The sequence below is a fragment of the Cavia porcellus genome, unplaced genomic scaffold (genome assembly GCF_034190915.1).
Source record: "Cavia porcellus strain 051 isolate PalLab524CR breed Dunkin Hartley unplaced genomic scaffold, mCavPor4.1 scaffold_29, whole genome shotgun sequence".
Lineage (NCBI taxonomy): Eukaryota > Metazoa > Chordata > Mammalia > Rodentia > Caviidae > Cavia > Cavia porcellus.
Window position 1 is genome coordinate 23,898,675 of NW_026947512.1, and position 22,006 is coordinate 23,920,680.

Below are 22,006 nucleotides of genomic sequence, written 5' to 3' on the forward strand. Positions count from 1 at the left end.
AGGTCTTCGAAACCAGACAAAGAAGTCGCTAATGGCTGTCGAAGAGTCTCTCGTTCACTTCAAAATAGCTGTCCATACTTTCATGTATATTGAAGTTCAACAAAACAAAACAGGCAGTGGGGGAGGGTTGCTTGGTTTCGCGGTACTCCAGGTCCTAGCATGGCACGGGTCCCAGTAAACACCAGTAGCTCCCATCCTGGGCTACTGGAGCCTGCCACACTCACAGCTAATCATGGTGGGTGGGGTGCTTCAAGCTGTTTTTTTCTAATGTATTGACCTTTTCACTACCCAAGATCTGAAATGATCAACAGACCATAGAAAGACATCTCTTTCGTCTCCTGCTTGAAACCACCAGCATCAGGAAGCTGCTGGCCTTGATTCAGGGCTAGAATACTCTGACTTTTTAAGTTGACTTATTAAAATGAATCCATATCTCATTTTAAAGATGAATAAGAAATAATCCTTAGTTAGTTGATAATTTTAGATGCCATTCAACTATGAATTTAATGTATTTATTTATTAAGTGGATATTCTGGGGGTGCCTCCTGTGTATCAGGGATGAAGATATGGTGCGGAGTGGATCAACATGTGGTCTTTACCGCATGAGTCTCTGGGAACTGGAGGAACACAGGTTAAGCTGGGCATGGTGGAACACTCCTGTATTTTCACTGCTGTGGGAGGCTGAAGCAGGAGGATTGCAATTTTGAGCCCAGTGTGGGTGATTTAGTGAGGCCTTGTCTCAAAATTAAATGAGTGTGCCGAGTGTGCTGGCTCCTGCCTGTAATTCCAGCACTTGGGAGGCTGAGGCAAGAGTACTGTGGTAAGCTAGAGGCCAGCCTGGGCTCTGAAGTGAATTCAAGGCTAGCCTGAACTACGTTGCAAGATTCTGTCTCAGAACACAAAACAAAACAAACAAACAACAGGAATAAAGGTGCAGAGTGTAGTTCAGCGTGGACGCTGCATGTTCAATCCTCCATTCTGGAAAAAGAAAAAAATCAGGGTCAGCTGTCCAGCTGGTGGAGGCACAGGTCTGGGAATACTTCCTCGTGTCTCAAGGTTCTGCAGAGCTCAGCGATGAGTAGAAATGAGCAGGGCACAGGGAGGGGAAGAGTTTCCCAGAATATGGAATGGCATTCCAGAAAACTCTAGAGATGAGCTGATGACATTTAACACCAAAGCCAGTGTGATGACTGGGGGTAGAGGAGGGCAGGGGAGAAACATCAGGATTTGAGACTAAGAGCAGTAGGCAACTCCCGAAAAGCCTTCAGTAGGTTGTCTGATTTGATTCTGTCTGTCTGTCTATCTGTCTATCTGTCTGTCTGGAAATGAATCCCTGGTCTTTGCACTGAACTACACCTCCACTCCTTTCCTGTTTTCTGTTCTGAGGCAGGGCCTCCCAAGTCACTAAACTGTTTAAGTTGGGCTAAGATTTGTGATCCTCTTGCCTCAGCCTCATGTCCTGCCAGATAAATCATCGCTGCGGCTGCAGGCAAGAGAATGGATTGGATATTTACCATGCAGTATTGTGATGCTTTAAAACACTTTTTTTGAAATGAATAAATAAATGAATGAGTAAAACACTTTTTTCTATTTGAGACTACAATTTGAGACTACAAATCCATATTTTGCAACAAACCAGGAGTGAAATGATGATAACTTAGACTAGGACGATGGAGCCAGAAATGTAGAGAAGGGGACATATTTGAGTGGGGCTAGGAGGTAAGACTTAGAAAAGTTACTTATGCAATAGAGACTCTCATATTTATTTATTAGATTCCCTGTCTAAATCTAAATCATATAAACCCCATTAGGTTTTCCAGTGGAGGCACAGGGCGTGGAGACAGAAGTGGCTTCTGGTTCCCATTAGGAGGCTGGACAAGGACCTGCTGCCCGCTGTGAAGGACATGTACTTTTTCATTTCAGGCTTTTACTAAGTTGTCTAAGCTGGGACTGAACATGTGATCCTCCTGCCTCAGCTGCCCAGAGTGCTGGTATTACAGATACTTGCCTGGTTTAATATAATACTTCTAATCCAAAGGCTCCTAAGAGAGAAATAGGAGTCGATCTAGTACCTAAGGCATTGTGCATCAAAGAGCATAGGTTTACGACTGAAAACATGCTATTTGTTATATAACTATCCGACTGTCCTGCATGAATACACATTTATTCTATTTGGTCCTGGAGGTCATGGATCTGAATCATTTTCACTGGGGGAAAGGCAGGAGCTGGGTGATGCTCCCTCCTGAGGGCCCAGGGAAAAGCCCAGCTTCCTTTCTGACCTGCTGAGGCTGAGCTGCTCAGCTCTCCATCTTCAAAGCGCTCCTCTGTGCTCCTTTCCTTTCTGTCACATGGCTTTCTTCTCTTCTGGGTCAGAGCATCTTTTTCCCTCTTGTAAGGAGAGCTGGCATTATGTGGGGGCCTCTCTAAATAACTCAGGATTATTTTCCTGCTTTAAGATATGTTATCACAGCCAGACATTGCAGTGCATGCCTATAATCCCAGTACTGGGGGAGGCTGAGGCAGGAAGGTTGCAAGTGGTACTGTCTAATTCCATTAAACTGTGTACTGAGGCTGACTTTACAGGTAGACACTTAAAAAAACTATGGTAAAAAACACATAAAATTATCATTTTAACTATTTTTAGGTGTAAAAATAGTGGCATTAAGTAGAGTTTACATTGATTTACATCTCTAGAATGGTTTTTATCTTCTCAATATCAAAATTCTACATTCCAAACACAATAAATCTCTATTCTTCCTCCATTCGGGCCCTGGGAACCTGCATGCCACTGTTAGTATCTATGAATTTGTCTACTCTAGGTACCACATAAAAGAATCACAGAAATTTTTAAATTGGGAACAGACCCCAGGGTCTTTGCGCTGAGCCACATCTCTAGCTCTAAGTTATCAAGATGTCCAGACCAGGCTGGAACCTGGGATCCTCCTGCACCAGCTCCCAGGTTACTGGTGGGTGCTATCATGCCCAGCAGGAATCACATGGATTCATTCATTCATTCACACTTTAAAATGATTTTTTGAACTTGAGATCTTAGTGCAGTATTCTCAGGTCATTGATTTGTATGGGTGTACATGCACGGTCCAGAAGATGTCTAATGTCAAGTGACATGCAACCGCAATAGGCACCTTGCCGTTAGGATTGACAGGGATACAGCCAGAATCAGCAGAAGGTGATGACTTCTACCATCCCAGTGAGGAGAAAACGTTTCCCTTTTAAAAGCAGGTCAATGCCGTGTGTGATAACATTTCCACGTTCCTTACAATCTGCTCTTGATTTCTCTGTTAAAAGAACTGGGTTGGAGTGGGATTGCCCTATAGCACAGAGGCAGACTAAACAGCTGCAAAATAAGCAGGAGCCATCCCAGTACCCTCCCACCTGGGAGAAGCACGGACTGACTAGCTAGATGAGCGCATGGAAAGCCCTGGCAGCGGTTCTAGCACGAGGAAAGATGGGAACCGTTTTCTCCTAGTGTGACTAAGCTGCGGTCTGTGTTTCGTAGGGACAGGGGTATGTTTGGAGAACTACACTGTCAGGGAGTCTGACTGCTGAAATACTATGGGGCGTTCTTATGCAAACGAAGATGGCCTGGCATCTTACAAGGTGTGACCAAAATATACTGTGAGTGTTTACATTTTTAAAAATTTATTATAGCAACAGATACATTACCATTAATTCCCCTCACAGCACTCCCCTCCTCAGCTTCAAGTGAATCCCACTATCTTCACAGCTGTTGCCTAAACTTTCGAACCTGGTACTATCAAGCAAAACAGAATAGAGGAACATCAGTCAAAACAAGATGGTGAGAGCAATACAGGGCTTCAAATCAAGATAATGGAAAGTCTAAGTGGGTTACTACGGCAGTATGTCTTTTACTGTTACGTTTTATTTTTTAATTGAAGCATTGCCAGTATCTTTCTATCCCCCTTCTAAGTGGTAGGAACCTGGGGGACAGCAGGTAAACAAGTGGAATTAATGTGTTTGCCACCCACTTGTCAGGACCCTGCAACCACTTTAAAAATTGATACTGGTAAATTACTTGAGCTAGACCATCAAATTGTAGGTGATACAAAAATGAAGAGTGGATACCTATCAACTGATTAGTCAGCTGCTTATTGATTCATAAATTTGTCCATCACATACCTACTGGAGACTCTGAGAAGCGGGAAACCAGACCAGGCTGGAGAGGTTGGTAGCAGTCATATCGGTCTATTCATTCTTCCATCTGTCTATGATAAGATTATCTTTAGAGGATAAAAGATGCTTCCAAAGTTGAGGAGTATAAGACAAAAGAGGCCTTTATTCCGGGAACATGGGGAGAGAAGACTGGTGCACTGGCTGCTGGAATCTGGCGATCTCTCTCACGGACACGTGGCGTGGGGGAATATAAATAGCCTAAGCTTAGGGCAGTGCCCTAAGGCCATTAAAGATGCACAGGTATTTCATTGGCACACGTTTCGCACCAGGGACAGGTTCTTAGGGATGGGGGTATAGGGTTACAGGTAAATCTCTAGGGGCAGGGGAGGCAGGAGCTCCTTAATTTGGCTGAGGCTTCTCCTGGTTAAAGTGTCCGGTCTGGGCCAGCAACTCTTTCATATCCTGTCTTATGATTATTAGGAAAAGGGGCGAAGATTTCTCTCTGTAACTATTTCCTGCTGGTAGGGGGCACTGTATTGGAGCCTAGGGGAGTCGACGGGATGAAGGTTGATGCCCAAGTAGACACTGATGCCAGGTGTTTTAGCCAGGACAACTTCACTGGTGAATGTACGTATGTCAGACTGGAAAAAACAAAGAGACATGATGTTGTTAGGAGACATGGCACTATCATATTTTAAGGACCCAGGTGAGGTAGATAGGAAGGTGCCTTTTATTTTGAGATGGTATTTTATCAGGATGACGTTGAGGTAGGAACATCATCATGGTGAGGTAGAATTCTGAAAAATAAGTGTGAGGTTAGAAGGAGTGAAGTTATGAGAGGTGATTACTCCCCCATCTGAAGGCATAAAAGTTAGGAGGTTAGGTGTGTAAAACTTGTCTCTGGTCTAGGAGTTGAGCTGGATAAAATAGGGGGAGTAGGAGAGACAGTGGCTGTACCAATATAGGGAAGGTGAGAGCTTAGGCTTTCAGGGATGTCACGTTTAACCAGACAGCTGAGGGTGGAAAGAACCACGACAGTTATCACATAGAACATTATGAAGATGATCTTACACATGATGTGGGAGTCTCTAGGAAAGACTGTCAAGAGTCCTGCTGCAAAAATGATCATTAATAGAGCGTAAGAAATTAGGAACCAAATCGGATAACAAAATATGACTTAGCCTGTTAACTGCGGCTGTGAGGCCTTTGTGAAACGGAGACGGGTGGGTGACAGAAGATGAGATGACCACTCAGAATGATCAGATTTGGTGCTGGGAGGGCACCTCTTAGCCTGAGTGATGTGAAACCAGGATGGGAGTCCAGCAACTTTGACCGCTGTAGGGGTAGCCAAGTAGACCAGGTAAGGGCCACTCCACCTTGGTTGTCTCAGAATCCAAATCACATTAAAACTCTCAAGGTAAGACATTCTCTATATTTGTGGACATAAGAGAGCACATATACAGAGTTCTTATTGAGTTTTTAGGCTAGTAAATCCTCAATGTCTCATGGAGTATTAAAGGTCAACCTATGCCAGTTACAAACAGGGCCTATCTTTATACAGGTTCCAGTCCTAAATCTTAAAATGCTTTTATTCCCTTTTAAACTGCCATCCTGGTTTCACATCACTCAGGCCCTAGATCTAACCATCCTTTTGATACTCATCTCTGCCTTACGACTCACAGGTTGTCATGTTTTGTTGTCCAGTTTGATTCTTAATTTCTTACATTCTATTAATGATCATTTCTATAGCAGGACTCTCTAACAGGATTGCCTACAGACTCCAACGTCATATATACCAGAGACAAACCTTACCTACCTACCTTTTAACTTTTATGCTTTCATATGGGGGAGTAAACACCTCTCATAACTTCACTCCTCCTAATCCCACGTTTAATTTTTCAGAATTCTGCCTTGCCACCTCAACGTCATCCTGATAGAATAACAGGTCTAAATCAAAGACACCTTTCCCTCTACCTCACTTGGGTTCATAAATATGACAGTGCCATGTCTCCTCATAACATCTTGTCTCTTTGTTTTTTTCAGTCTAACATACGTGCATTCACCAGTGAAGTTGTCCTGGCTAAAACACCTAACATCAGCGTCTACCTGGGCATCAACCTTCATTCCGTCGACTCCCCTAGACCCCAATACAGCGCCCTCAGCCAGCAGGAAGTAGTTACAGAGAGAAATCTTCGCCCCTTTTCCTAATAATCATAAGACGGGATATGAGTTGCTGGCCCAGACCGGACACTTTAACCAGGAGAAGCCTCAGCCAAATTAAGGGGCTCCTGCCTTCCCCGCCCCTATAGATTTACCTGTAACCCTATACCCCCATCCCTAAGAACCTGCCTCTGGCACCAAATGTGTGCCAATGGGCTACCTATGCATCCCTAATGCCCCTTGGGGTCCACCCCAGACAGAGGCTACTTATGGGCCTCACTACACGTGTTAGAGAGAGAGAGAGAGAGAGAGAGAGAGAGAGAGAGAGAGAGAGAGTGTGTGTGTGTGTGTGTGTGTGTGTGTGTGTGTGTTTCAGAGAGAGACCGCCGGCCCCGGGGTGGAGATGCTGTGCCCCGGGGGCCGGGGGGGAGGTCTCTCCCTGCATTCCCGAAATAAAGGTTACTTATATTTTATACTTCTTATCTTTGCAGCCACCGCCGCCCACTCCTTTCACGGCCCTCCACTCCACTCCACTCCTTACTTCCCCCCCATCTTCCCCCCCTTCTCAGACCTAACATCTATTTATCCACCCATCTAGTTATGTGCTGTCTATGTCAAAAATCATTTGGGAATAACTTATACAAATATATAAAACAAGATAGAATCAATAAATAAGAGGAGGGGAGCACAACCAGAAACGTAAAACTGGGAAGGGATTTGCAAGTAAAATGGGTATCATAGCACTTGTAAAGTTAGTGGCCTGCAAATTTAGTTCTGAGTTTCCTAGCAGTCAAAGCAAAGAGAGGAATGAGACCAGTCTGGGCTAAGTCAGTCTGCAAGGAAGCAAACCCTACCTTGACATTTGTAAATTTAGCATCAGTCACAAGATCTGGGAGACACTGGGACCTCCGGTTATGCTGCTGCTTTGTGCTTTCTTCTTCCATAAAAAACAAACAAACAAACAAACCAAAAAAGCTACTCTTTTCAGCTATGCACGAGCCATGACTTGGTGAAGTGGGACTGGTGGTGACTGTCTGCACCCACTTCCCGAGACGGCTGGGGTGGAACTGGCTGAAAGAGCAGGGAAGCGACAGGATTTCGAGGGCAGCAGTGAATCAGCAGATTTGGTTTTGTGGAGGCTGTCAAGTTAGATGTAGGGAGGGAAAGTCTCAGAGACTCCAACAGGTTCCAGCCTGCGTTTGCCCTCCTCCTCTCTCTGCGTCCGGCTTTTCTGCCACATCGCTGTCCCTACAGACAGAGGGGTGCCACACTCATCTCCACGGGCAGCAGCAGCAGCCATCAACCTGCACATTCTTTACACTTGACCCAGGCACCTGGACACACCTTGTTTTCTTCAGTGTCTGTGTAAGCCCTGACTGCTAAACACTTCAGCAGAGCTGATTCAAATAAGTGCTATGTTTTGAAGATTTTGTATGAAATAAAATCATGCAGGACCTCATGATTAATTTCCTATATACATATGTTGGGTTAAATAAAATGTAATAGTAAAATTTTTTGTGTTTCTTTTTATGTTTTCCTAAGGCAGTGCATCTCCCCAGGACAGCACAGCTCTGGAACCCCTGGCCTGGGATGCTCCTCGGGCTTTGCTCATCTCTGGGGACCGAATCACCTCCTGGGTTGCAACTGGAATTAGTCTGGCCCTGTGAAGAAGTCCCAGAACTGTGTCTCTTCTGGATCTTCCAGCTTGGGTCAGAACTTGCAGAGCACAGGGAGACAGACAGAAGTATAACAAACTAAAAGTGTTTTACAGAGAGGCAAAAAACAAAACCGAAAAACAACTGTCTCACCTTTCCCCCCTAGGAGAAATGCTGCTGGGATTCAAAATCTTCATATCCGTGACTGCATAGCATAGCGTTTGTGTTTAGGGAGGGTGTTGTCTGAGCTTCTGACAACCATCAGGCCTTCATGGGAAACCTCAAAATTCTGGGCATCAAAAGTCCTTCCCTGCTGGAAAGACAAAAAGTCTTAGGACATTTCTATAAATGCTGACACAAAGTAAGCGCAGATTGTGTGCTAATGGATTCCTCCGGGCATGGAATAGGAGGAGTCCAGAGTTACAGCAGCTCTGGTGAAGGCCACCACATTAACTGGTATTTGCGGGATCAAACTGAGGTCCTTGTGAATAAGAACACAGTTTCCAGGACTTCTAGAACTTTCTGCATTAAGTAAAGACTTCCAGTCATGCGGTGGTGGGGAAAGAACGTGGGAATGAGGTGGTAGTGGTGCGCGAGGGATGGCTTGAGGCTTCTCAGTACTGTCACAGGGGTCACAGTTAGTGACAGGAAAATCAGTACCCTTACGGCCTAAGTAGAGGGAAAAGAAATAGAAGCCAGAGGACACGCTGCAAAGGAGGACATTGTATCACTTAGGAGTGGTCTCAATGTTCCCTGAAATCACCACTCACTCATTTACCTCCTTAGAGTTCTTATTTTTTAAAAAATGTGGCTAAGAGTGAAGGAGGAACTGGCCATCACGGTTGAGGGACAAGCCACTTGTGATGGATGGTAGCTCTTTGTGGAAAGTGCTTTACCTTACAGTTTTCAGTGCACTTCACGGAGGATTTTCAGCAAAAAAACACACCCTTTATCCATGCATGTCAGCCTTCCCTGCTCCTGTCCTCACCTGGCCCCCTGAGGGTAAGGGAAGTCACTCTGGGAAATAAATTCTTGACCTGTACTAAAATGTTACCGTCAGAAACGATAAGGAAAAGTCCAATCTGTTGAAATAATCACGCTGTTAATCTCACACACTTGCAATAAGTTTTTGCAAACTCAAGGTTTAAACTATAGAAGTGGACACCCTCACACCAGGTCATCTGCAAATGAACCCCACTGGTGTAGAAAATGCACCTTCAGCTCACTGTACTTACCTGCAAGTTGGGGTTCCTCTTGTTTCTTCTTGATTATGGCTTTAAAGTCTCGCTATGCAGGTACACACGGGTTAGAGAGCAGAAAGGCCTGGCTTGAGTACTGGCTTTCAGCTCTAGACAAATTGCAGTTTTGTATTTTCTGTATGAGAATGAAGAGAAAGAGACCCCACTGGGTACTGGGCTGCCTGTAGGTATCATTTATTTATTTAAACATTTGTTTTTTTCTGGTATTATAGATTGTACCCAGGGTCTTTGCACTGAGCTACATTCCCAGGCCTTTTTATTTTGAAACATGCTTTCACTAACTCACTATGTCACCCAGGTTCAGCTCGACTTTGTGATCCTTCTGCTTCAGTTTCCCAGAGTGCTGTGACTGTAGGACTTTGTCACCTCATCTGCTTTTACAGACTCCCGTCAAATAATTTTCAAATAGTATGTGGGCTGTGCACATACAAAAACAAAGCGTTAAGATTCCATTTTTTTCTCATTCCCTTTAGTCTTGTTTTAAGCATATGTTTCTCACCATACCTAACATAGTTATAAAGGTTCACAATCCCATATCCATAATCCTGGCATCTAAATTGGCCTAAAAATCAGAAGTTACTTTGTAATCCAGAAAATTGGCATCTAAATTGGCCTAAAAATCAGAAGTTACTTTGTGAATCAGCCTGCACCTACCTGGATGGGTGCCTACCTGTTGACAGCCTTTACTTACAGTGATTACCGCAGATAATCAGAGCAATGTACAGTTCTCTGTAGAAATCATGTTTCCTGTGTGCTGCAGCGCGACCCCCTGTTGGGTGTGATAGAATAGGCTATGGTGAGCACTCTTCTCTTTGTAAACCTGGAGAAGCCAGAGGCACATCTTGCTCCAAGCCTGTGGGTATTTGGTTGGTCTTTTTCCTTTAGACAGGGTCTCACTGTGTTCCAAGCTGGCCTCAAACTTGTTGTGTAGCTCAAGTTGGCCTTGAACTCCAGGTGTGTGCCACACGCCTGTCCTGTAGACCTGCCTTGAGTCACTGTCTCATTTCTGGAACAAAATATCCAACACCCACAAGTGAAAGGAGAAGTTTATTTGGGTTCAGAGCTTTTAGAGGTTTCAGTCCATAGTCAGTTGGCTCCAAGGGGGAACAGCAAGGCGCGGGGCATCATGGAGGAAACCCGCTCACCTCATGGTGACCAGGAGGCAGTGAGAAGGGAGGCGTGGGACAGGGAGGTAAACCCTGCTGGGCCACACCCACAGTGACCCACTGGTTTGACAAGGCCTCCTCTCTGGAGAGTGAGTCATCCTCGGATATCAGCAGATAAATCTACGAAGAGAGGCCCACCGCCATGGTCCAGTCACCTTCAAGAGGCCTCACCTCTGAGCGCATGAGACTTCTGGGGGATGCTCTAGATCTAGGCTATAGTAGGACCTTCTGGTATAGAGCTTATAGGTAATTATTCGTAGATATAATTCACAGATAAACACAATAGCATATGTTAAGGGTGTGGCTCAAACATCTGTCACCGATAGGGCTGTGTGGCCACCACGATGGCTGATGGCCTCTGCCAACCTGGCCTCTTTACTCACTGAGTGGGTCTCGCCAGGCACTGTGCAAGCAACTTTTCCTGAGCATCCACTGACTGCTCACCTTGGGTAAAGACAGGGTTGATGGATAGACATGAGGCGCAAATCAACCAGAAAAAGATGAAAAGATCTATGTCTCTTTATTAGGGAGCCCCATAGCCTAGAGCCTGATCAGACACTTCTTAAGACAGAGCTCATGGCTGCATTCTAGAAATTAGTATTTATTATCTAGTCATGTAAAACATTGATATTTACAACTAATGGAGCTGTTTACATTTTGAATATGTGTGTGTGTGTGTGTGTGTGTGAGAGAGAGAGAGAGAGAGAGAGAGAGAGAAACAAAAACAGGTCTGTAACTAAGAATTAAGTAGAGATTTCCAGTTTTCCTGTCAGGATGAAATGATAAAATCACTCTCACAAGAGGGATCAGAGATTTAAAATCACGTGAACGAAGGGTCCAGCATTCCAGACATTTTTAGCGAAATCTCAGCATGCTCACAAGTTGTCCTCGTGTTTACTTCTTACTCAGGGCCTTAGAAATCAACTGGATATGGTCCCTCAGGATTTTCCTCACAGACATTTAAATGCATTTGCTTTTGAGGCCAAGGTGCAGAGGTCCAGTGGCTGGAGCCCTTTGCGCTACGGCGCTGGCACATCTGTTGTGGTGTCTGCACTGTGATGGCAGCATTTGCTCCTAGAGTTTTTCTATGGGCTCTGGGGACACTGAGTGTCACTCTGACTCCAGTAAGTAATGCCAGCGGCACAGGTAGATGGATCTGACAGGCTGAGGACTAACAGCGTCTCAACCGCCCTTCTCCAATGAAGGCTATACATCAGCGCCCGGAATCTGCTGGAGCCGGAGAGGGTGACAGGGGAATAACATCCCTTTCTCTTCCATCGACAGGGGTAATAACTCCTCACTCCCTAGGGACAGATTGTAAAAGCCAATAGCCAGGAGCTGTGAAGCAGAGAGGCTAGAAGAATTGAAAATTAAAGAGGGAGTGGAAATTTTGCGTAAGGCTTTAGTGAGATGGAATAAACCATCAGATGTCAGTCTTTTAATTGCCTCATTGTTGACACGGGGTTTGCAAATGTTCATTTTGATTGCTTAATCATTTTAATAGATTGTTAAAAGTAGAATGCATTTCCTAAATACGGGCTTATGCTGTATGGTGTGTGTTTCTTGGTGACTATTATAAAATGCTGCTCCTTAATATGTGGAATTTTTCAAGTCATTGTTGAAAAGTCCTTATGCCAATGTAGTTTTAAAAACACCTCTGAGGAAAGATGCATTCAACTGCTAAAATTGCTTAATTTGATGTCTTTATTTCTGCTTGCATACCTGTGTAGCTAAATGCAAGGGGACTTCATTTATGCATATCATATACGATGCTTTTTAGTGGTTAGTAAGAATTTCTATTTTCAAGCAACCTTCAGAATGATTTCCACACTCCATGGACAACAGTCCTAATGGCCGTGGGGGAAAAAACAGTTCCTAAAGTCTGCAGCGTTCATGAGAGCGTCACATTGGTTCCAGCGCATGAATAAATGAGTTTGGGGGTCTGGGGGTTGCTTTGAATCAGATGTAGCACCGTGAGAGATTGAACTTTTTAGAAAATCAAACCCTTCAGAAACAGATGCCTTCGAATGCTGCCTGGTTTATAGGAAACACACTTATTTAGTTTTTAAACGAGGACTGGTGTTTAGTTAAATCTCCTCCGGACTCAGTTCACTGAAGGTGACAGAAGTACTCACTCGAGCTCAATGAGAAGTAGGCGCGACAGTAAATTTTTCAGGCAGCGACAGGAGATCTTGTTATAGGAGTCAGAACGGGGGTCAGGGCAGAGCCTGTTGATGATTGAGGAAAAGAGAAGTAAATTCATTCTGCTTCAGGCTCTTTGTCAAGTGCCAGTAGCTTACCATTGAGAACTAGTCACCCGTTCGAGTCTTACGGCCCTAGAGGTCACTCATTCGGTATAAATCATAGCACCGCGGAGGCGCAGCGCTCTATTGCCATTCGGAATGAAATAAAAAAGAGCAATGCTGCTTTCGGAATGGAAATGACTGTGAATATCCCACCACATGTTGCTGTTTAATGCAATATGTGCTTAGATATTGATCTCCTGAATCAAGTCATTAAAATGTGCAGTTTTTGTTTATTGGAATGAAGCAATTAAATGGTTCAGTTATGCTAGACCTTACCTTTTCTGATGAAAACTATTGATTTCTTGCCACAGCTTTATAAGCGACAATGTTTTTGATTACTCTTGACAAACCTCCTTGGAGTGTTAATTAAAATTGTACCAGATGAGCAGGTGTGGGAGATCATTAGATCGCCCGGATCACACATCGACACTTCATATTCTGCAGTCTTGCATAATGAATAGGGCACAAGAGGGGAAAAACAATATCTTCATCAGCAGAATAGCGTCTTCACTTTTTAAAAAACTAAGTGACATTATATTTTATGCTACGATACTTTCAAATCATTGGCCTGCTCCTAGTACCGCATTGGATCAAAATTTGCATTTTACATTTTGCTTTAGTTCCTTGAGTGCCTAATGGGTTGTTGGTTTTGTTTTGAGGTAGCAAATATTTAAACACATATTTATACTGGAAATTGAGGAATCAAATAAGGCTCTTCCCATGCTTATGCAGATAAAGTCATGAATATTAATATGATTCCATTTAACGTTTTGAAAATTCCCCTTGGTAACATAAACTCAACATGATTTTTAAAAATATTTTACTACTTATTTTCGGGACCTGCATGACATATAAATATTTAGGAATATGCTTGTTTGGAGGTTTCCTTCTGATGCTTTATAATTGTATTATTTTTTCTGTGCTTCTGAGGATTGCTGCATTTGAAAAATTTAAAATATTCAGTGATAATTTATAAAATTGGAGCCAAATATTATTCAAGTTTTTGAAAAAGTAATGATCTCTATATTGATGCTATTTATTACGAAATGTGATTTATTACTGTGTGAATATAAGCACTGAAGTGGACTTTTTCATTTTTGTATAAAGAGCAGAATTTAAATAATTGAAATTAGATTTGAAATCCTCTGTGATCAGCTGTCTATAGATAGCAGGAAAGCCTGTATTTCTCAGATTCATAGGCCCTGAAAAGAACTTTAAAAGGTCATCTAATCCAATCCCCTGCTGCCAAAGTAGCTGTTTAAAAATGCACTATTTTTCATTAGTCTGGAATTTTAAAGAGGATTAATGAATTTATAAATGTATTATTTACAATGTTCTGAGCATGTATATCTAACTGGAGCTGTTAGACTTTGAAATGATAAGATTGTATGTGTGTGTTTTAAAAACTCATTTTTTTTTCAGATAATTTATGGTTTACAAAGTATTTTTCCATTTTTATTCTTTAATTTAATCAATAACTGAGCTTTAGGTCTCAAGGAAATGTCTTATGATTTTTTTAAATGAACCTCTGGCTCAGTTTACTCAATTGAAGTAACAATATTTGTGTGCTCTAGTTATTGGAAGCTACATTGTTGTTTCATAGCATCTATTATGGCTAGGTTCTAGCATGCATATATCTACATTATTATTGCATTTTATGGATGAAATGCAACATTCAGATAAAAGCATCAATGTGATTTTTTAGTACTAAAATTAATCCATTGTTTCTAACCTCCATACACAGTAATTGTGCTTTACCAACTGTTTAAGAAAAACATTACAAATTGCAAACACACACACTGTTTTGGGGGAATCAGAGAACTCTAATCTTAGAAGCTGTCTGCTCATCTATTTTTGTGAAGCAGAGGTTTACGACAAAGAACTCACTCATTTACACCCAGCTCTCCAGTACCAGCCGGGCTGATGCTGACACCAGTGAGGGCAGCCAGTGGGGGATGGGGACCTGCTGTTGAGCAGCCCCCAGATGGCCAGCAACTCGGTGCAGAGGACACGTGGGTCACCCTCCAGCCTGGTGGCCGTGTTCTAACAGCACGCATTATAAGGAAATAAGATGGAGATGACATTTTTTTTTTTTTTTGGTCTTTTTGAGATGGGGTCTCGCTATGCAGTTCAGGCTGGCCTTGAGCTCACTTTGTAGCCCAGGGTGGTCTCTCAATGATCCTCCTGCCTCAGCCTCCAGAGTGCTGGGATTACAGGCATGAGCTACCGCGCAGGCTGAGATGGAGGTGACACTTAAAAATTAACACATGCCTCAGGGCTGGGGATGTAGCTTAGTGGAGTGTGGGACCCTGGATTCAATTCGCAGCTCTGTAAACAAACGAACAAAATGAAAAGCAGAGCAAAGTAAATCTAGCTCCAGAGCTGAGTGTGGTGATGCACACCTGTAAACCCAGCTACTAGGAAGGCTAAAGCAGGAGGATCACAAGAAAGGCCAGCTTTGACAACTTAGTGAGACCCCGTCCCAAAATAAAAAATAAAAGGGCTAGGAAGTGACACATCTGGGCTGAGTCTCCACTATGAAGAAAAAACTAATCTAGCCTCAGAAGTTACACAGCATAATTTCCACTACTGGGTCAGGCAGTCACAAAGGTCTTGGGTTCCACGAAAGAGACATAGACCCAATTGTTTGAAGGGAGGACCACCAAGGTCAGTGGACGAAGACTTGGTGGAACAAGAGATGCAGCCATCTACGGAAAATACAAATTGCCACACAAGCCACTGGCTCCATCCTGAAGGGAGACATAGTGTTGGGTCGGAGGTGGTGGTTCACGTCTACACTGCCAGTACACAGCAGATGAGGCAAGACAATCACCATCTGTTTGAGGCCAACCTGGGCTATACAGTGAGTTTAAGGCCAGCCAGAACTACCCAGAGACCCTGTCTAAACAACAAATGCCCCAAACCAAAGAAACCTTCCCCAAACATCACTTTGGATATGTTTAATTTAAGAGAGGCAAAAGGAAATGGGAAAAACAAATGTGATCATATTAATCCAATTATAGTTATTCTTTAAAACCAAAATCTACAGTTTGTCATGTGATCTGAAATAAAACTATGGATTAAAAATGTGCATATAACAAGTGAAACATGGTAGTGAGTACTGGTGGTCCCAGCAATCTGGAGGCTGAGGCAGGGGGATCCCAATTTCCAACCCAGTCTAAGATACTCAGTGACTTCAGTGAGTCCCTGACTCAAAATTAAGTCAAAGCAAAGCAGAACAGAACAGAACAGAACAGAACAGGGCCAGGCATTTAGCTCAGTGATTCAAGCACTTGCGTGGTAAGCATGAGGTCATGAGTTTGATCCCCAGTATGAAAAGAAAATGCAAACAAAAACAGAACAAAACATCACAGAAGGTCTGGGGATGTAGCTCAGTGCAGAAGCCTTGGGTTCAACATCTAGCATAACAAAACCACCATTACAATGGTTTATTCCATATTTATATCACCAACCTTTGAAAAATTGTTTCAGTTTTAATGAAAAAGAACCACACTTTCAGAAAATTGTAACCACATGATTAATTTTTGGTGGCAGGTTAATTGTTGAATTAGAAATTCCTAGCGTTACTCTGTGAAGACTGATGTTTGTGGAAGCTTGAAACTGTTGCACTGTACCGTTGTGTATCTGGAATCTTTGAAGAGTTCATTCATTTGATGAACATTTATTCTGCTTCTGTAATGTGCCACGTACTGTTCCAGATGCTTAAAAAATTAGAAGTAAAAAAATTGCATCTCTGGTAATCTCTGTGTTCTTTTTATTTTTGAGCTACTGAATAGGATTTCTTTAATTTGAAATCATGGAAAAAAATTAAGTGATAAAGATGAGCTTTAGAAGCCATTGGAAAGTTTATCTCCCTAATTTATCTTAATCCATAGACAGGATTCAGAATCCTTAATCTGGTAGAACACAGGTATCTCAAAAAGTAACTTATTTTTGCTATTTATTACTTTTTTACAGATCTTGGACTGAACTGAGGGCCTCACCCATGCTCAGCAAGCCCCCTCCCCTGAGCCCCAGCTATCCTAATGTGTTTTTCTCCACTAAAAAATTATAATTATGTTAATTATGCAAGTCAATGGGTTTCACTGTTACTCTCCACACATGTGTCCATTCTCTTCCTGCCCCTTTTGTCCTTGTTCTGTCGCTGACCTAATAGGTCGCCTTCTCCTTAGATTCCCCTATCTATGTAGAAGAAACTTGTCCTGAGTGTTAAACAGCCCCATTTCACAGATGAGCGCATCGGGTCCTTATTTCTTGTTCTCCTGCAAACTCTTCCTGGGCTGCTTCACGCGTCCAAAATAAAGAACGAAGACACAAGGGAGCTCATAGGTTTCACCTGTGCGTACAAGTTCAGCCTTCCTTTCCTGAGACTTAGCAAGACAGTAAGCACGAAAGGACTCGTGTTTCCAAGGTGAACACGAAGTGAGCGTGGCACACGCCAGTAATTCCAGCACCGAGGTAGGCTGAGGCAGGAAGATTAAAAATAGGCCCCCCCCCGGGGGGGGTGGCGCATGGAAGGAAAAAAGAAAAAGAAAAAGATGGGGAGGGCCTGGGGACGACTACAGTGTAGAGCGCCCCTAGTTCCACCCCAGGATCGCAGTACCAACACCAACTGGAGGTCGAGGTGCCCCGCCCACCTTATCTAGCTTGTGGTCTCCCGCAGCAAAACGAATTCAGTTTACGGAACTATTTTTAAACTGGCATCTTTTTAAGAAATCACGCAGAACTGCGTTTCCCTGGGCAGTGCTGCCGGCTCCAGGACGCGCGGGGGAGCCGATCCGGGTGCCCCAGGGCAGCCACACTGGCCGACCGGGTGGCCAGGGCAGATTTCGAAACCTTTTCGTTGCTCTGGCGGGTTCCGATTGTGCTCAGGGACCTTATACACAGCAGCGTGCCTTGCTTGCTTGCTTTTCGCAGCCTCGTTTCTGGCTCAGAGACTCCGCCGCACCACAGCGGGGCACGCGAGGACCAGAGAGGCCGCGCGCAACCGCACAGCTGCACAGCGCGCCTCCGGCAGCGCGGAGGAGGACGCTCGCTCTCCGGGACGAGCTCTCCGTTCTGCAAACTGGCCGTCTACGTTCTGCCCGGGTTTCCTTTGGCGGTGTTTTCACTGTTTGTCAGCCGTGTTGTATAGTAAACTAGCACATCGCGATTCTCTCCGGATCTCGGGATTCGTTTCTTTTCTCCTCTGTACTGAAAATCACGCCTGTCACCCCGCTCTAGGCTGCCTGGAAGAACTTTGGCATAGTTTCCCTAACCTTTCAAACAGTAAAAGCAAAACTCTCCTTTGATTTAAAAAAAAAAAAAAAAAAAGCCGGAGGACGTTGGCACGCAGCCACTAAGGATGCAGGCGACTCGGCTGCGATCTGACAGAATATTCCACAAAACACTGAAAAGTTCCCGTGAAGGTCCCCAGAGTGGGCCCGGGCACTTTGCTCGTACTTAACATATATCAACTGTCACCGGCGGCAGTCGATGTTGAACTGAACACAATGGAACATCCAGATGGTCTAAACAAAGCGAACAAATGTTCGCTGCTATTAAAAGCTGTTTACATCAACTTCCAGGATTTCATGTAGTGAAGTTTATATTGTGTCGCTCTTGAGCCACTCAGCTCTGTCCTCACTCAGCACTCAGGCTGGCCTTTCCCAACTCCTGTTGCTCATACGCGGGCTCCCCTGGAAAGCAAGGAGAATAGTAAGCTAGGAAATGGAATAACGTCAGCCATTCGTGCAATTGCAGGTTTGTTAGACAGCACCTCCCACCCAGATTTTGTTGTATTGGTCAACTATTGCACCCAGGGCTCCAGATGCAATAAACACAAAGTAGACCGCTTTGCGAGGGTGCATGTAGGTGGACAGACGGATGGACAAATGGGTGGATGGATACATGAGTGGATGAATAGATGTATGGGTGGATGAGTGGGTGGGTGGGCAGGTGAATGGTGAGTGGTCAGATGCATGGATGGGTGGATGGTCAGATGGGTGGCTATTTGGGTGAATGGATGGAGGAATGGATGGGTGGTTGGACAGATGGTGGATGGATGGATGGTTAGGTGGATGCATGGGTAGATGGATGAGTGGATAGATGAGTACATGGGTGAGTGGATGGATGGGTGGATGAATGAATGGGTGGACAGATGGGTGGATGACAGATTAGTGAGTGCATAAGTGGATGCACTGATAGGGTGAATGGATGGATGGGTACGTGGATGGATGGATGGATATGTTGATGGATGGATGGTCAGGTGGATGGATGGATGGATAGATAGATGGACAGATGGGTGGGTGAATGGGCAGATATTTGGTTGGGTGGATGGATGGATGGTTGGATGGGGAGTGAATGGATGGGTGAATGGATGGCTGACTGCTATCTGCCTCTGCAGAAAGGGCCTCCTGTCTCTTTGGCTCCTTGCAAGGAATGTTCATGTGGTAATGATTTTGTTTTCATCCTCTGAGATCCTGTAATATCAGGTCCTGTCTTACTTGGAATTAATATACATGAGTGACAAACCTGCATTTTTCTGTCTTCTTCCTTTGACTTCTGTATGCTGTCTGCTTATGAATCCAGATGCACAGCTTGGCTCATTAAAGTTATGTCTTTGTCATTAATGAGGGTGCCACTCAGAAGGGTGGCCATTTATTTCTTTTCAAAGAAAGATCTAGAAAAATAATCCCTGATGTCAAGTTGTTAATCAGTACCAATTTCTTTTATCACAGTACACCTAAATAAGTTAGTAAATACTAAAAGTATATATTGGGGCTGGGGATTTAGATCAGCGGCATAAGTGCCTGCCTTGCAAGCAGGCAATCGTGAGTTCGATCCCTGGTACCGATAAAAACAAAAAAGACCAAAAAAAAAAAAAAAAAAAAAAAAGAAAAAGAAAAAGAAAAATAGGTGATTGCATGAATGATTAGACTGATTTTTTTGGTCTTATTTTTTCCAGAAATGACCTTTTTTTTTCAGGGCAAGCTCAAGATAGGTGTTCAGCATGTCATGCACCAGAACCGAGGATAACTGCATGAAGAAACTATTGTTTTTACCAGTGTTCTGAAGAATCAGATCACTTCAGTATGTTTGGTAAGAAACAGATTCATATCTCTGTATTAAAGCTTATTTATTTAATTTATTTGGTACCAGAAATTGAACTCAGGACTTTGTGCTTACCAGGCAGGAGCTTGTACCACTGAGCTATATCCCTGGCCCCTTATATGGCTTTCCTACATTATCACATGAGGTTCAAAGTTTGAGCTCCTAGGCTCAAGGTTATAGAAGAATACATCAACCATAAAGAGTCAGCCTGGTACCCTGTACCTGGTGCTCACAATGACACTCACACACAAAGGACATCACAGCCCTTCCCAGGGAGCTTTGATGAGTTTGAAACTTTGCACTAATAATGGTTTTATTAAATGTTGGGCAAGAAAGTCACATGGCAGCATGCATGGTGATCCCTACACTTGGAAGTCTGAGGTTGGAGGATGGTGAGTTTGAGGCCAGCCTTGGCTACGTAGTGAGGCCCTGCAAATCTCAAAAGCAAAGCAAAACAAAACAAAACAGCACAGAAAAATATGATGAGTCTCTATAGTTTGGATTAGGAGTTAGTTTTGTTTTGTGGGCTGTTGGTGTGTATGGTGTTTTTTTTTTAGATGTCTCGTAGTGATTGGACAGCATTTTGAAAACCTTATTCTATAAATGTAAAAATGAACTATAGCAAAACAAGAGCTTCAGCTTTTGCCAAGGGTCAAACACGATGGCCACTTCAGAGCAGCCATTCCCAGCCTGCCCGACAGCCCAAGGCAAGCTGCTCAGTTTCCTGTTTATGCCTGTGCAGAGTTCCACATCCGGGCACGCTCGCCTTCTGCCCCAGGTTTTTCCGCACACCCGGGGAGATCTCTTCCTTGAAATGGTTCATTATTTATCATCTCAGTAAGCCATTGGAATTTTGTTAATTCCTGTTTTACTTAGCACATGAAAAATGCTATCATTATCCAGGCGAAGATAATGTTAACTTATAACTGCTACCCAGAGTACCAATTAAGTGACCTTTCAAAACAAACCTGATCAGGGGGTCTCCCAACTAGAGAGATAGAGGCCAAGTTTACAGTCTTCCAGGCCCGTGGGTGTGTTACAGCAATTCAAACCAGGCTGATTGTTATTTGAAGAAGTTCCAGCTCTTTGTTTTTGCTATATTTCTCAAATTTAAAAATTGTTTTGGTTCCAGCCAAATACCGAATTAGCTGTGGTTAACTGGCATTCTCATTTATTTTGCTTCATATGGAGATCTAGGTTCTTCATTGTTTCTGTCTGTTCACTCACAACACTGAGACATTATGATAAACTAGTTCACACTTAAATGTGACACTTTGCTTAATAGTCAAATATCCTAGGATTATTTATAAGACAAAATTTCAAGCTAAGGAAATAAAATTCTGGGATTTAGTTTGCTGGGAAGAAGTTGCTGGGGATCAACAGAAACTTCCCAACACTCCTATATTCATAACAGCTAATAAAATGTGTCCCTTGAAGCCAGATCTATATTGTATTTCTTTCATTCATTAGATGGTGTAGCGTATTTTCATAAACATTCAAAGTTAGACAAAGGTCAGACTAACACGTGAGGCTTCTACTATCTCAATGCAAGTGTCTTACTTCCTTTTTCTTTTGATTCCTCCTAAAAATACTAATCCAGTTTAAAGCTACATAAAATTGTGCTGGCTTTTTAAAAAGTATCTATTTTCAAACAAGAAGCTAAATTGCCATCCCAGTTTCCACCTTGCTTCTGTTCACTGACTCACATAAGCTGGTCTCGAATGTCCTGGACATGAGATGCCAGTCAAATATTCTGGAAATGAAAATATAAAGTATATAAAATAAATGTAGATAGACTGTTATTAAAAAGCAGGCAAAACTGAACATTTTGATTGCCTATTAATGATTGCTTCTGTTGCTTATTAATGTTTGTTTTGTTGCTTATTAGTGATTTTGATTTTATTTTATGACTCTAAATATTTATTTGCAATTTCTACTTTAATTATCATACTAAGAAAAACATTCTTGCTTTGCAGTAATTGATGGAGAAATCTTTCAACCCAATGGATGCTGATTTATAAAAGACCACAAGATTAAAGTTGGGCAGATTGTATTAATCTGACACTAGGTCTCCCAGTAACATGCCTGATATATGATGTGATCACAGTAAACATGTAATGAAAAATCAAGGGGGTACAGTATATTCCAATATAATTGAAAAAAAAAGGAAAGACAGTGGCTGTGCAAAGAATTAA

General features: G+C 43.1%; 1 non-coding gene across 1 annotated transcript; it reads right to left on the reverse strand.

Moving 5' to 3' along the window:
• Positions 1–252: 252 nt before the first annotated feature.
• Positions 253–388, reverse strand: LOC111758306 (small nucleolar RNA SNORA2/SNORA34 family). The gene has a single exon (XR_002792502.1). It is a non-coding gene; the product is annotated as a small nucleolar RNA SNORA2/SNORA34 family (small nucleolar RNA).
• Between the last annotated feature and the right edge of the window lie 21,618 nt (positions 389–22,006).